Here is a 14154-nt window from a genome sequence, read left to right as displayed (position 1 = left end):
ATTATCAATAAACTACAGCCTATACTGGAACAGGATACTAAACTCCAAGAGGCTCTGGGAGACAGACCCATAGTCTCCTATAGACAACCACCTAACCTCAAGATGATTCTTACCAACAACCACAGGACATACCACACTAATACCAACCCTGGTACCTTCCCTTGCAACAAACCCCGTTGCCAGCTTTGTCCACATATTCACTCTGCTGATACCATTATTGGACCCAACCAAGTGAGTTATAAGATCAAGAACACATATTCCTGCGCATCCAGAAATATAATTTATGCAATCATGTGCCGAAAGTGTCCGTCTGCTATGTACATTGTCAAACGTCTCAGACACTTCGCCAAAGGATCAATGCCCACAAAACAGATATCAGACAGGATCACAAAGAAAAAACAGTTTCTTGCAATTTCAACCAGAAAGGACATTGTCTCAACAACTTGATTACCTACATCCTGCTTCAAAGACCTTTTAAAACTTCACTTCAAAGAGAATCCTCTGAACTGTCATTCATGCTTAAATTCAACACTTTATACTCAAATTTGAATAAAGATGCTAATTATCTTAACCAATACAAAGATAGATTCCCCAATTATTACCTCTAATATCAGTAGCTCACAGACATTTACCTTTCCCCTGCCCCCCCCCCCCATACCCCTTCTGTTCTGAAATTTGATTTGTCCTTTTCATATGTGTTCACTTTTTTTTATTTGTATCCTTTGGTATATATGGGTGTGACAATTTTCTTCCACTATTTGATCTGAGGCACACAGAGATTTAAAACATTTTCTACAGCACCTTAGTGACTGTGACCTACTGACAACAGCTCTTCTTTATAACTTCCTATGGTAATTAGATTCTTAAGTGTCTTACATCGCTTTTGAAAATGTTAGCCTCGGTGACTTGCCCAAGGACACACCAGACACCTGTGGCAGATGCAGGAACTGAACACAGCCCTCCTGAGACCCAAGCCAGTGCATTAAGTCCAAAACTATCCTACTTCACTTCTCATCCTTTCCTTACACTTTCCTTCTTTTCCACTTTGTCAGTGGCTGGACTGTGATTCCTCATTACGTTCTACTGCATCAGTCAGTGAGGAGACTGGATTCTTAGTAGCTTGAGTGAGAAGCTGAAAGCCGTTCTTCTCATCCTCCTTCACAGCTGACCCTCTTGACTAAAAGAGAACATTTGCTGACCCTTCCCTATGGAGAAAGGCAGGATGTGACGGTGATTTTTATATCAAGAGTGGAAGGGCAATCCTTCACCTTCACTTAGTCACACTTGCTTGGCCCTTGCTTGCTTCATTACCAGAGCCCCTCTTTCACCCCCATGACGCCACTCTAATTGGCTCTATCTTTCCTTCCATCAACTCTTGGAATGATCCCATACAACTGAAAGAAAAATCTCTCTGACCAACAGCCACAAAAGCTATTTTCGGTTTGATATGCAGCAGATTTGATAAGAAAGCTCTCAGGAAAAAACAAATTTCCTCTTGAACTAAATAGAACAGGGCACATACTGTAGCACACAGAGTTCCCTTTCCTATAATCTCATAAAGTAGCCTTTCTAAAATTGGAAGCTGGAGTGAAATTCTGGACTCTCAGAAATTAATGACAAAACTACCATTCATTTCAGGGGGGCCATTATTTTACTCTCAGCCCATTGCTACCCTACATTGGTGGTTGAAATGGAAGAAGAGTGAATGACCCTGTGCATTCTTTATGCTTTCCACCATGTTGCTCCTTCCTGTTGTTCAAGTCCCCACAGATTTAACAGCATCAACAAGGCTACGTCTAGACTGCAACCAGTACTTTCAAAAAAGCACATTTTGCATTACATAGCGCCTTTTTTCGAAAGAGCACTTTCAAAAAAAGGCGTTATTCCTCGTGAAATGAGGAGTACCACTGTCGAAAGAAAAGCCGCATTCTTTCAATTTAATTTCGAAAGAACGCGGCTGTAGTCTAGATGCAGGTGAAGTTTTTTCGAAAAAAGGCTACTTTTTTCTAAAAAAACCTGCAGTCTAGACACAGCCTAATTGTAATTTTCTTACAAATGGGGGAAATTGAGGCATGTGCAGGGGGAATTATTTGCCAATGACCACCCCACAATTCAGTAGCAGAGTCATGAATAGCAGCACCTATCTCTCCTGACTGCCAGCTCCTGTTCTAGCCATCAGACTATACATCCCATGTGGGAATCCTGGCTCTTTCTTGATGTATTAAGGCTATGTCTACACTGGGAAATTATTTTAAAATAAATTATTTCAAAATAATAACTCCTGAAATAACTATTTCGAAATAAGCCATTCCTCTTCACAAGCAGGAGTTATTATTTCTAAATAAGAAACTTCTTATTTCAAAATAATGGGCTTGGTAGTGTGGACACTCACCTTGTTATTTTGAAATAAAGGCAGTTATTTTGAAATAACTCTCCAGTGCAGACATGCCCTAAAAAAACACCTCTCTTATACTGTGTAAGACAGGCTGAAATCAGCTGAAGTGGCCATGCTGACACTACCATGTGTAAAAGTCTTGGGTCAGGATGTTTTATCCGAAGGATCCTTGACTTGGGAGACCATTCCTTAAGCTGGTCCATAAGAGCCTGAATTTCAGAGCATGTTACAATGCCAACATACAAGCTTTTGCTTGAGGAAAATATGGTGGAGAGTTATGGTTCAGTTGTGGTTATGCATGTACTTTCTGCATGCAGGAGCTGATTTAGGGACATTGTGTTTGACAGGCAAGGGGCTTGCTCTAGAAAGGAAAATTACAAATAACATTATGTATTACCCGCATCTGCAAAGCCATGGAATGACAAATAAGAAACTATATCATCTTTCACCTCTGGACATCTGGGTATCACCCTTAGCTTTGCATACACAATCCCTGCTGATTTCAGTGGGGGTGCTATTCTGCATGGGTATGTCTCCACTACAGCATTATTTCAAAATATCTTATTTTGAAATAACATGTCTACACACAAAATGCATTTCAAAATAGCTTTTTGCTATTTCAAAATAGTGCATCCACACTAATTGGCACCGAATCGCATTTAAGACCAGCTAGAATTGGTCCCGGCAGGGCATCAGGTCGGAAGTTACCTTGTGGCCAGGGCGGCCAGCAGTTGCACTCTGGGAAGGGCTGGAGGCCCCCTATTTTGAAGTTAGTGTCTACCCAGCGCTTATTTCGAAATAGCAATTTTGAAATTGGCACTATTCCTCGTGGAATGAGGTTTACCAAGTTCAAAATAAGCCCTCGACTATTTCGAATTAATTTTGAAATAGCAGTTGGCTTGTGTAGATGCTAGGAAAGTTATTTCGAAATAACGGCTGTTATTTCAAAATAACTTTGCTGTGTAGACATACCCTATGAAAATTTGTCTCAGAATTAGGTTACAAGTGAAAATCTGTTATGGGTGTTTCAACCCAGTCTGCCCACATCATAAAAAATGTACATTATTTACCATAAGAGCCTGTAACTCCAAAGGGCAGTCTAGGATGTGCAGAGCAGGACTGAGGTGCCATCCTAGAGCTTTGGGGAGAACAGGGAGGCATTAACATTACAATAGCAGGGGTGCTTGCAAGACAGGATCGAAAGCCATTGCCAGAATTCAGGGGTGCAGGCACAGCCTGAATTAAGGTTGGTGATAGCTCCTGTTATCAGTCACACACAGTTATGAGCACAAAATTCACTCACTGGCCCTAGTAATAATAGAAGCTTTTTCAAAAACACATTTATCTTTAATGGTTATTTTGGAGTTTTCTTTATTTCCTCTTTTGCCTTCACATTGTGTCATTTTATAACCTCTATTCACCATTGTTATTGATTGATACCGGAACAATTCAGCACTTATTCTGAAGACTATAAATTCCCAGTGTTCAGCTGTTGTATCCAATATCATATTTCATATTAAGCAAATCAAATATACTGGGGTGATTACTCATCTTGACCAGCTTCCTTTTCCCTTGGTCCTGTCTGAAAGGCAGTTCTGATGATCATAATCTTTAGCCCGCTCTACAGAAAGCAGGAAGCCCAGAGGAGTTGTTGTTTAGCTTGCTGTAAATTAAAATACCCCTGCCACAGTGCTGCTGCAGATCATCTATACCATTCCCACCTCTGTTTGTGCAAGGAGTTGAGAGCATATTCAGTGACTGTGGGCTGGGTCCGTGGAAACACTTCCCTGGAAAAAAAAAGTCTCCACAATTCATTCAGCTTTTGGCCCTCAAAAGCCCTAAACACAGACTATGCCACTGTGATGAAGAGACCTGTCCACTGGAATGGGATGCTGCAGGCTCATTTCACGCAGGTGATAACTATGGCAGATTGATTCAGAAATCTCCCCAAACGGTGAACTGGTTTTGTGCTGTCTGCTTCAATTCGGAGTGAAGCCTTTTTCAGGCCTCTTTGCTCTCCCGTTTGTGCATGGCAGTTGACACAGCACAAGAAAGGGGGCAAAACTGTGGGTTGCTATGGTAATGACAATAGTTCTGGGTTTGGACGTGTAGGTCTTATACTGTGGCTTGATCAGAAAAACAGAATGCCTTTTTGAGGGATCTGAGCACCTTTCATGGATCCCTTAGACATAGTCTGTGGACCCCCAGAGAAAACCACTGTTTAGAGCATCCATTTTGTAGTGGGGACTTGACACCTCAAGGGAAGAGTGTGTCTGAGAAGCAGTGAGAGCACCATCAAGAGCCACTAATGTTAAATGTTTCTCCTGTACTGGAACAATGGGGTTTCTACTGGTAGGGATACTGACTTTGCATATTTGTCTGCACAGAAGCTGACAGAGGAGTTAGAACATGGAAGTCTCCTGGCTGAAGCACTCAGAGGAATATCGAAGCTGCCGCTGTCAATCTTCCAGGGTTCGAATTAGCGGTCTAATTAAGAGAGCTAATTCAAAGTGAGAGGATCATTCCTGTGAATATTAGTAACCCTACTTTCACAAGGAGTAAGGGAAGTCAAAGGAAGAGTGCTCTTCCTTCAGTATAGATAGCATCAAAGCAGAGAGAAACTACTTTGACTTCAGCTACGCAATAAACATAATTGAAGTTGGGTATCTTAATTCGACTTTGTCCTGTAGAGTAGACGTACCCCCAGGGAAATGGGAGAGCCTGTCTTAGAAGAAGGGTGCTTTTCAAAGCACCACGGGTAGGGATGTCAGGGAGAGGAGAAAGAAAACAGAAAGCACACTGACCCCAAGACTCACAGAAAGAATAAGATCAGACTATGAGGTGCACACATTGGCGTGCACACGGCGTGTGCCGGATGTACCCAGGCACACCCTAATGTCTCGGGCCAGCTAGCCTGAGCCATTTTTGTGCCCTTGGCCCCATCCGGCCCAGCAGCACCGTGCAGCCCAGCAGCACCGCGCGGCACCCCTGAGGCACCCGGGAACGCCGCCGCCCAGCATGGCAGCACGGCGCAGTGCCCTTGTCGCGCCTGGGAGCGCCCCCGCCCAGCATGGCAGCATGGTGTGTGGCACCCCTGAGGCACCTGGGAGTGCCCCCACGCAGCACAACAGTACAGCGTGGCGCCCTTGAGCACCCCCGGCAGCACGGCATGGCACTCTTAAGGCGCCCAGGAGTGCTCCTGCCCGGCCTGGCACTACGGAGCGCACGGGGTGGCACTGTTGAGCTGCCCGGGGGCACCCCCACCCGGCCCGGTAGCATCGCGCAGCGCCCGGCCCTGCAGCACCATGCGGCGCCCTGGGGGCGCCCCTGCAAGTCCCGGCAGCACCGCATGGCACCCTGAGGGCGCCCCTGCCTGGCCCTGCAGCACCGCACATCACCCCGGGGGTGCCCCTGCCTGGCCCTGCATCTTGGGCTGGCTCTGACTCCAGCCCTGCAAGCTGTAAGGCAGAAGCTGAAGGTAAGGGGCGGGGGGGGGGGGGGATAAGAGGAAGGGGTGGGAGAGGAAGGGGCTTGTACAGAAGGGGAGGGGAGAGGGGGAAGAAAGGTGAAGGCACCAAAGGGACAGGGTAGAGGATACACAAATGCTAGCGGGGAAGTGGAGACAATGAGGAAAAGGGCAGGAGGAGAGATGTCTGTGGGAGGGGGGACAGGGTGATGCTGGAAGAGGAGAGGGTAAGGGCATTGGGGATTAGAGGGGGAGGTGCTGGGAGAAGGCTTGTCAGAAGGGGTGGGCATGAGGAAGGTGGGGTTGGAGCAAGTCATGTGTGAGGGCACAGGGGCATGAGGGGAATGGGTGCAGAGGGTGGTGATGGGATGGACATCAGGAAAAAAAGGGCAAAGGGGGCAGGGGCAGTGAGGGAAGGGGGAGGCCCCAGGAGGGTGCAGGGGTAAGGGAAGGTGCAGCTGCCAGGGGATTCTGGGGGTGAAGCAGAAGGGCAGACACCTGCAGGGGAGGGACCAGCACCAGAGGAGAGAGGCGAGGGAGGTGTTAGATGAAGGGATGAGGAGGGGTAGCTCTCATGATCAGAGAGGGGCTACTGGAGGGGTGGGCACAGGGGGGAGAGAAGAGCTGGTGGAGGAGGGGCAGGTCTCAGGAAGGCTGAGGGCAGTGAGAAGGGCAGGAGTCAGGACAGCAGAGGAGGGTGAGGGGCTGAGGGTCAGCAGGCACCAGGGGAGTTGATGGAGCAAGGGGAGGAGACATGGCAGCAGAGGGGAAAGGTAGATATTTATTAATAACTTGGATGCCACAATGGCACATCCAGACAAGCCACATGAACTCAGTACTGGTGCACAACACAAAATTCATTCTGCTCATGGGAGGAAACTCTTAGAGGGAACACTTCCCCCCCCCCCCGCCTCTCCACCCCCACATTAATGTCACACACATTGGATTAATGCAATTGCAGGATAGTTGCATGGGGGGGCGTTGGTGGGGGCCAAACTAATCCCTATTGGTAGAAGGATGGTGGGAAAAGTCCTTGGGTCGGGGGTCACATAACACTTTTTACTTTTGGTCATGTGCCCATCTTGCCCGGAGAGGGTTACCTCTAGAGGCATGGCTAATGGAGGTCAGAGGCATGGTTAACAGGGTTAGGGGTGTGGCTAATGAGGGATCAAAGTGCATTTTAAAGAAATTCTTTGGGTGCACACCCTAATGAAATGTGCTGCGCACACCTATGGGTGCACATTCAGGATTTTGTTGCCTATAGCTCTCTAAAAACAAGGAGGAGTCCTGTGGCACCTTAAAGAATAACAGATTTGTTTGGGTGTAAGCTTTCATGAGAAAAGACCGCTTTTTTAGTTTATGTAGTCTTTACCCAGGAAAGCTTACACCCAAATAAATCTAAAACAAACAAACAAAAACTCATGTAGCATGTTAAAAACTAATAAGATGGTTTATTAGGTGATGAGCTTTTGTGGGGCAGACCCATTTCTTCAGATCATATTCTGAAAGGGTATGTCTACACTACAGCGTTATTTCGAAGTAATGCGTCTAGACACAAAATGCATTTCGAAATATCGTTTTGCTATTTCAAAATAGCGCATCCACATTGGTTTGATGCTGAATCACATTTAAGGCCAGCCGGAACTGGTTCTGGAAGGGCATCAGGTCAGGAGTTAGCCTCAGGCAGCAGCCACACAAGGTATCTGAGGCCTGTGCTTAAAGGGACCCTCCCGGAGCGCCAGTTCTCAGGTTTCCCTGCTTGCTTGCCTACCTCACTGAGGGACAGCAAAGCATTTTATTCTCTGCATGCTCTGGTTGCCCTCACTCAGGACACAACAGTACTCTACAGCATAGAGATAGAGCCACCCCTGGGCACTCTGGTGCTTCTCCTGGATGTGTTGCTGCGAGCCTGGCAGCACGTTCTACAGGCAGTATCAGTCTGCCTGGTATGCCCCACGGGGGTTTGTGCCTCATTCCTCCTTCATGTCCTTCCACTTACTCCTCCCTAACCCCCTTTCCTACTGTACAATAAAAGACACATGTTCATTACAACAAAGTCTCTTTATTGAACAAAACAATATAGGGGGGGAATGAAACCGAGGTGAGACTGGGGAAAGAAGGTGGGAGAAGGGAAGAGGGAGGGTGAGAGAGGGGAGGGGGAAACCTGGGAGGAGGGAGATGGCAGGGGAGGCAAGGGGATCAAGGGGAAGGAGAAGCTCAGGGCTCAGGGTTGGAGGTCTCGCTGGCCCAACTGTCTCCCAGCACTGCGAGTGCAGGGGCCTCGGCATCCCCGGGAGGGTGGGGAGGGTGTGGAGGAATAAGCAGGAGCGGGAGAAGGAGTGGAAGGAGGAGCGATAGCTGGGGAGACAGCAGGGGCTGGAGCAGCAGGAGGCAGATACATAGCATAGAAGATGGGAGCTGGAGAGGGAAGTTACAAGGAAGGAGGAAATTGCTTATTGTAAGCATCAGTTAAGTGACTTATCTGGAGTTACTATGGATATCAAAAGGTGGGGAGGCTGTCTTTGTAATGTGTAAAGTAATTGTTGTTGTTGTTGTTGTTGTTCATCCATCGTATTCGAAGAGGACCTTGACATCTAATAGGTTGTGGACTGTCCACGGTGTGTCCGCAAATGGCTGATAAGGCCGATACGGGCACAGAATGTTCTGCCACATGTCGGGCAGACATGTGTGGGCACCACTGTTGCAGCTTTTGCAACTCTGGCTTTACGGAGTGCTCGCTTCTCTTGTGCTATGGTTGTCCTTCTGGCTTCAGATGTTTGACAGCCTTGGTAGATCAGCGTGTGCCATGTCGATCGGTCTTGTGCCAGGGTCTCCCAGGAGGTGGTGTCAATGTCCAGGGACTTGAGAGAGGCTTTAAGCGTATCTTTGTATCGCTTCTTTTGTCCCCCGTGAGATCTCTTCCCTTGAAACAGCTCACCATAGAAGAGCTGTTTAGGGATGCGATGATCTGGCATCCTTGCAATATGGCCTGCCCAGCGTGTCTGAGCTTTCATCAGCAGGGTGTAAACTGACGGCAGGCCTGCTCTAGAAAGGACTTCTGTGTCTGGCACCTTATCCTGCCACCGGATCCTCAGAAGTCTGAGGAGGCAAATCGTGTGGAAGTGGTTCAGTTGCCTAGCGTGCCTCCTGTATACAGTCCAAGTCTCACTGGCATACATCAGGGTAGTTAACACTACTGCTCAATAGACTTTAAGCTTTGTAGCAAGGCTTATTCCATGGCGGTCCCACACTTTGGTCAGCAGTCTGCCGAATGCAGAGCTTGCCTTGGCGACTCTGCAGTTGACCTCGATGTCAATTGTCACTGCACGGGAGAGGGTGCTGCCAAGATATGTAAACTGGTCCACTGCTTGCAGCTTTTGTCCCTTCACTGTGATGGTGGGCTCTTGATGTTGAGCTTTCGGAGGTGGCTGGTGCATCACTTCGGTTTTCTTTGTGTTGATGAGAAGGCCGAAGTTGTCGCATGCTGCTGGGAATTTGTCCATGCTGGCTTGCATTTCCTGCTCTGATCCATCATTCAGGGCGCAGTCGTCAGCAAAAAGGAGGTCTCGTAGCACAGTCTCCTTTATCTTGGTGACAGCCTGGAGTCTTCGCAGGTTAAACAGTTTCCCATCGGTCCTGTATCTCAGTCTGATTCCCAAGGAACTGTTCTGAAAGGCGTCTGACAGCATGGCTGAAAACATTATGCTGAACAGGGTCGGTGCCAGCACACACCCTCGCTTGACGCCGTTTGTGATGGGAAAGGCCTCTGAAGCTTCTCCATCATCCAGAACACGAGCCATCATGCCGTCTTGGAACTGACGTACCATCAGGATGAATCTGTCAGGGCACCCAAACTTCGACATGATGCGCCACAGACTTTCGCGACTGACAGTGTCAAAATCCTTGGTGAGCTCCACGAAGATGGTGTACAGTTCACGATTCTGCTCTTGACACTTCTCTTGGAGCTGTCGGGCTGCGAAGATCATATCCACCATGCCACGCTCTTTGTGGAAGCCGCACTGTGTCTCGGGTAGTAAACCCTGTTCCAGGTGGTCAATCAGGCAATTCAGCAACTCTCGTGCAAGGATCTTACCTGCGATGGAAAGCAGTGATATTCCTCTATGATTATCGCAAACTTGTCGATTTCCTTTCCTCTTGTAGAGGTGTACGATGGACGCATCTTTCAGTTCCTGAGGAATAGATCCTTGATTCCAGAAGGACTGGAACAGCTGAGTGAGTTTGTCGACAAGCACTGCACCACCACCCTTATAGACTTCCGCTGGGATCGCATCAGATCCTGGGGCCTTGCCTCTGGACAGCTGGCTGATGGCCTGTAAGGTTTCAGTCTCTGATGGTGAGACATCCAGGCTGCGGTTGATATCCGCCTGGGGCATTCTATCAATCGCCTCGTTATTGATGGAAGATGGGCGGTTCAGTATGGATTGGAAGTGCTCAGCCCAATGCTGTAAAATCAGAGTCTTCTCAGTAATGAGAGTTGCACCATCTGAGTCCAGTAGAGGGGAACTCCCTGAGGGCTGAGGTCCGTACAAGGATCTAAGGGCTTCGTAGAACTGTTTGGCATCGTTTCTATCGGCAAACTTCTGGATTTCATCTGCTTTGGCACTCAACCAGGAGTCCTGCATCTTGCGAAGCTTGCTCTGTACGGTCCTGCGAATGTTGTTGAAGGCATTTTTCTTAGCTGTTGACGACGGTTCATTCTGATGAGCACGGTGAAGGCGATGCTTTTCAGCAAGTATGGCCTTGATCTCTTCATTGTTTTCATCAAACCAGTCCTTCTGTTTCCTGTGTGAGGGTCCAAGAACCTTTAGTGCAGAAGAGTACACAATATCCCAGAAGCGTTCCCAGTCCTTCTCAGCATTTTCCTCTAATTGCAGCTCTAAAAGTCGGTTGCCAAGATCTTCTGCTAGTGAAGCTGCTGTGTTGGGGTTCCTCAGTCTACTGACGTTGATCTTTTTCATCACAGCTTTGTTTCCCTGCGGACGTCTCTTTGGCTTGATGTGAAAGCTTAATTTGGAGATAAGTCTGTGGTCAGTCCAACAGTCAGCACTCGGCATGGCCTTGGTCACCCTTACATCCTGTCTGTCTTTCCTCCGCACAATGACATAATCAATGAGATGCCAGTGCTTAGAGCGTGGGTGCATCCAGGACATCTTTTTGCAAGTGGGCAGGCGGAAGATGGTATTGGTGATGATCAAATCATGAGCCGCACATGTGTTCAGTAATAGTAGGCTATTGCTATTACATTTACCGATTCCATTTTTTCCAATGACGCCATCCCAGGCAGTGTGATCAGATTCTACTCGTGCATTGAAATCGCCAAGTAGAATCAGCCTGTCGGCGCACTTCACGGATGAGAGTAGGGCATCGAGATCTTCATAAAACTTGTCCTTTACTTCATCCGGATTTGTAATTGTGAGCGCGTAAGCGCTGATCAGTGTGGCTTGCTTTCCTCTCGGTAGTGGAAGATGCAGTGTCATGAGTCGGTCGTTCACACCCTTGGGAAGACTGGCAAGTTTGCGGACAAGATGATTCTTAACTGCAAAGCCAACTCCAGATTCACGACATTCGTCACCACTGCGTCCACGCCAGAAGAATGTGTAACCACCTCCTGTTTCCATGAGCTGACCTTCATTTGCTAGACGAGTTTCACACAGTGCTGCAATATCGATGTTAAATCTTGTGAGCTCTCTGGCAACCAGGGCTGTTCTTCTTTCTGGTCGATCTGCTGAAGGGTTGTCTTGAAGCGTGCATACATTCCATGTGCCAATAGTGAGTGGTGTCACCTTGCATTTTGTTTGAAATTTTATTGTTCCACCACATGAGATGGGATCCCCTCCAGCTGCGGTAAGCTGGCCAGGGTTCTATGAAGCAAACAATGTTTAGGGCACCTTTTCTAGCCCCTTCCTCTTACTACGGAGGTGAGCAGTGCAATCCTAAAGAGGGCTGCTCAGTCACTCAGGTAGACGCTGAATCCATCTGTTGCTTCGGCTAGCAAGAAGATGACCATTAGACCTGAGCCACCTGTGTGCAGGTCCGCGGCTACAGCTCCCCGTGTATCCACACCTGCTGCTTCATCGCTCGCCCGTTGCCACAGGACTTTAAGGTTTACGGGAATTAGGGGATGTCGAGATGTCAAGACTTGCGCGTGAATTGGATTAAAGTGAGGGAGAGGTGCACATAGTCAGCCTCACTCTCTCTTCCCAGATTCCATCTTGCTCCAATGGCAGGACTAATGTCAAGACGGTTGGAGATGGGCTGGGCGCAGTGGTTGACCAGGTCATCTTTCATGTCTTGCCGTGCTCTTAGCATACCACATCGCTTGCAGAAACCACCTTCATGACCGTTGGTCCTATTCTAGTATGTCTCATCCGCTCGATCCGCCGGAGTCTGTCTTCACATGCTCGGGATAGACAAGTCCCTATCTCACCGAAGGTCGATGACCCGACGGCTACTCTCAACCTGGTTTAGCCAGCCTGTCGAAGCTGTTGCCCGGGGTGTGGCTGCTGCACATGCTACAGCTACTAGGAGCCACAGGTGAGAGCTGAGTGACAAGTGAGGACCAAAGGTGGACAAGCTGCCCTAAAAGGACATGACATGCCTGTACATCAGAGGTGCTACCCCTCCCTGAACACCCCATACACCCCGTGTAAGGTAATTATCATCTAAATAAAGGCCCATTCTCAACGTGTCAAATTTTAGCATAAAAAAGAGTTCTGAAGTCTCTCTCTGTAATCTGGTGTTAAAGTCTCTTTGTAGTAAGCCACGTGTTGTTAGATCTTTAAGGGAATGGCCAGTTTGATGAAAATGTAGGCTAACAGGTTTTTCTGTGTGGAGATGTCTGATGTCTGATTTGTGAGCAGTAATTCTCTGGCAAGCGACTGAACAGTTTGTCCAATATACATTGCAGAGGGACATTGTTGGCATATGAAGGCATATATCACATTGCTGGATGTACAGGAATATGAGCCCTTGATCGTATAACTGACTTGGTTAGGTCCTGTTAGTCTTTAAGGTGCCACAGGACTCCTCGTTTTTGCAGATAGACTAACACTGTTACCCCTCTGAGACTCATATCTCTCTAGTATGCTTTATTAAAAATAAAGTATCTATGGTTAAGAAATTCCTTTGCTAAGCCTGTGTTCCCTGCTTTCCTGCCACATTCCCAGCAGGGCTTATCTAGAAACTACAGCTCCCACTGCCAAGTGGAGTCTTGGGGAATATGTCTTAAGCATATATTTTAAGAATATGTCAGCTTGGAAAGGCAGCGGCACTGGTTTCAGGGGGATAAGGCAGCTAGATTCCTGGGTCCTACTGCCCAAGAATGGTGTCCAAGAGTCTGCATCTGGGAGTGTGGCTGAAAGACCCAGAGCCAGGAAGAGTTGTCAGTCACTATCCAAACTTGGAAGTCTGTGGAGCCCAGGATTTAGGTCCAGAAGAGAGAATTTGGCCAGGCTGTAATTGCAACAGACCTGAATTCAGACTAAAGAATTCCATGGCCAATCTGCTGAGTCAACCAGTTGCCCAACATCACTCCTTAAACAAAAGGAAGGCTCATCACTGAATGAAGCGAGAAGTTATTCTTTTTCATCAGCCATGTAAGATATCCTACAGCCCTTGCCATCTTGATGATTAAGCCCAGGTCTTTAACCTAAATCCAATCCAAGTATCTTCTCCATGAGCCATGTTTTCTTGGAGCTCAGAGGTAGCACATTCTCCTCCTGTGGGAAAGATAAAGAAATGGAGTGAGCGCTTCACAAAACCAAACCCTCTGGCAGAAGTGTTGACAGATTCTGAGCTCCTACTTAGTTCCTTTTTGGTTGTGGGAATGGCAGTGACAGAGCGGGCCTCAAGAGCGAGGGCGTAAAAGATAGGAAAGAGGGTCCACAGGACTGTCACAAGGAAACGCAGGGAGCCCTGAGAGGAAAAACTCAGGCTCATTTGTCACTTCAGTGTTCATTTCAAATCAGACAAAGGAAGGCAGGCTGTGGCTCAAAACAAATGTAAACATTTCCTTCTCCAGTGATTTATGGTGCCAGGTTAATCTCAAAATTGCCCCACCTCACAATTCAAAAAGAGAAAGAGAAATAACAACCAACCAGGCTGGATTATTTTGTTACCACAACAGTCTCCTCATAAAAGCTACATGCTTCCTGAATAGCTCTTTTGTTTGAAGTTGAGACAATTCCCCCCCCCCCCCCCCTTCTTCCCCCTCTCCCCCCGGAGCTGGGAACCCATCCATGCTTGACAGGAAGAATGACCCACTGAAGTTTCC

This window comes from Pelodiscus sinensis, chromosome 17 (genome assembly GCF_049634645.1).
Source record: "Pelodiscus sinensis isolate JC-2024 chromosome 17, ASM4963464v1, whole genome shotgun sequence".
In the NCBI taxonomy this organism is placed as follows: domain Eukaryota; kingdom Metazoa; phylum Chordata; order Testudines; family Trionychidae; genus Pelodiscus; species Pelodiscus sinensis.
The sequence above is the reverse complement of the archived record's forward strand: the minus strand, read 5'-3'. Positions refer to the sequence as shown.